Raw genomic sequence first — 2,500 nt, forward strand, 5'->3', positions numbered from 1 at the left:
AATTTGGCTCGCCAGACGGGGGAGTCCCAGTCCACCATCCTTATACCCCACATAAAGGATGGCGTCACACGTACTCGGTGGCAGATGTAACCATCCTTTGACGGCCGATCTAATTTCCTGGTCTAGGGAATGGAGGTATGTGACGTTCATTCCGGCGTGATCGGCACTATACAGCAGCCTTGGGATCGCATAAGTCCTCAAGATATCCACCTTCTGAAGTGGCTTTAGTGGGGCTCCCCCGATGTTTCCAATCCAGCGGGTCAGTGTCCCTCGTAGTCCGGGCTTGGATATTCCCACCCAGGGGTCTATCCCTAGGCCTAAATATTTCTCCGAACTACCCGGATCTATCATATCCAATTGCGTTTCCGCAATTGACCATGGGTTACAATTATTGATGGTATAAGAGTCTTTAGTAGGCCTAATAAGAAACCCATGGCATTTAGGGGCCTGTACCCGCAGCCCGGTAAGCTGGCAAAATTCTTCAACCACTTCGATATTTTGTCTCATGCCGTCCCAAGAGTCACTGAGAAGTGCCAAATCGTCGGCGAACGCTAGTGATGTCACCACCTGGTCACCATACTTAAAGCCCACTCCTCTACTTTCCAGACCACACAACAGAGGGTCTAAAGCCAAATTGAAGAGCACTGGGGACAGTGGATCACCCTGCTTCACTCCCCCGAGAATCTTAATCCTTTCCGTACACCGGCCTCCCACCTCCACTCTGGTTCCACAGTTGGTATATAAGTCCTTCAGTAAGTCGATAATGTGTTTATCGACCCCCTTTTGGGCCAAGACCCGGAAGATGTGTTGATGGTTAACTGTGTCGAAAGCCTTAGCTAAATCGACAAACACGACCCCAAGAGTCCTATGGTCTTTCTTGGCACTTTTAATCAATGCCTGAAGGAGTTTAAGATTTTTCGAGCAGCCCGGAGCTGCTATGAAACCCCTTTGCCGCGCATTAATTGGGCATGCCCGCCGGAGCCTATTGCTCAATATCCGGGAGAACAGCCTTAAAATGACGGACCCGATGGTAATGGGCCACCAGTTGTTCATGTCCTCCATCTTGGTGGGATCCGCCGATTTCGGTATTAAAACCGTTCTAGCTGCCTTTAGCTCGTCAGGGACTTTTCCGGCTAACAGCCAGAGGTTGAACACCTCCGCTAACCGGCTGCCCTGGGGGTCAATATTAAGAACGTCCCCCAGGGAGAGGCCATCTGGTCCCGGGGCGGAGCGCTTGGACATCTCCGCCACGTTCTTCTGGATCTCACCCGCGGAGATCATTAGCCTAAAGGCAGTATTGTTGGCCCTTCCCACACTACGGAATGAGCTCAAGCCGGAAAATGGGGTCACCTCTTCCCCTCTCTCCCTATAGAAGGCATAAACGTCTTCAGTCGGGAGAGGGCATTTCACTGCCTCGATGTTATCGAGAATGATACCAGCAAGCTTCTTCCTATCCAAAGCGAAGAGCCGCTGATATCGGAGGTATTGATCCCTTTCAACCGCCCTGCGTTTCATCCACCTTCTCTCCTTCTTCGCAGGCCCGGCCTCGGCAGGATGTTTCTGATGGTACTTGGCTCTTTTAACGGCGAGCTTCCCTTGCGCGAGGGTTTCCAACTCCTTCCAAGGACAGCTGACACATTCGGGGACGTTTTCCACACCTTCCAGGATCCCGCGGAACCTTCCCGGAGCAGACAGAGAACCGGCGCGGATCCACTCTCCAACTACCCTTCTATACTCTCTCTGGATGTTTCTCACCTCTTCCATCTCGGGGGAGGAGTCCCTTTCGCACGCCGCAGTCATTTTCATGGGCGACGATGTCTTTGCCGCAGCCGCCAACTGCCTTCGCTTGTCACTGATCTGTTTCGCCGTTTTCGTGGGCAAATTCTCTGCGATCAGCTTATTAATAGAGCGTGCGTTCTTAAACCGTCTCTCCAATTCAATCAGTTGCGTGGTCTCTTCCTCAGTCCAGGTACTCTTATGCATACCTCTCAGTCCCTTTCCCTTTGGGCGAGCTTCCTCAATCCGCTCCACGTTCCGAATAGATGGATGCCTGAATCTTTTATGCTGGGAGAGGCCGCTTTTTGTTTTAAAGGCCAGATTACATTCCCCACATCGCCATTCTGGTGCGTCAGAGGGACCCTCTACAGCTACCTCCGTGGGTTTCCCCTTGCACTTTGGGAAGTGGCACGCAATACTATGATGTTTATCACCAGTTTTCCCACATCGGGAACACTGGTACAGAACTCTCCTTCGACCATGCGCCCTCCTCAGGTGTTCATGCAAAGCCGTAATTTTCCCTACCCTAGCGCCACAGCATGGACACGCAGGATGATCTTGGGGGGATCTTCACGACCAGGGTCGAAACCTCAGTCGCTCCTCCCACGGCTGCCAGGGTAGGGGTTGCCAATTCAGTACGGATTGTTTCGCCAGGGGGAGATGGTCGTTCTGGTGTCCGCGCCTCCTCCTCCATCACCTTTTGAGGTGTGGCAACCGTCACCAG

The sequence above is a fragment of the Tinamus guttatus genome, unplaced genomic scaffold (assembly GCF_059628265.1).
Source record: "Tinamus guttatus ecotype Peru unplaced genomic scaffold, ASM5962826v1 Tinamus_guttatus_pri_ptg000329l, whole genome shotgun sequence".
NCBI classification, from domain to species: Eukaryota; Metazoa; Chordata; class Aves; order Tinamiformes; family Tinamidae; genus Tinamus; species Tinamus guttatus.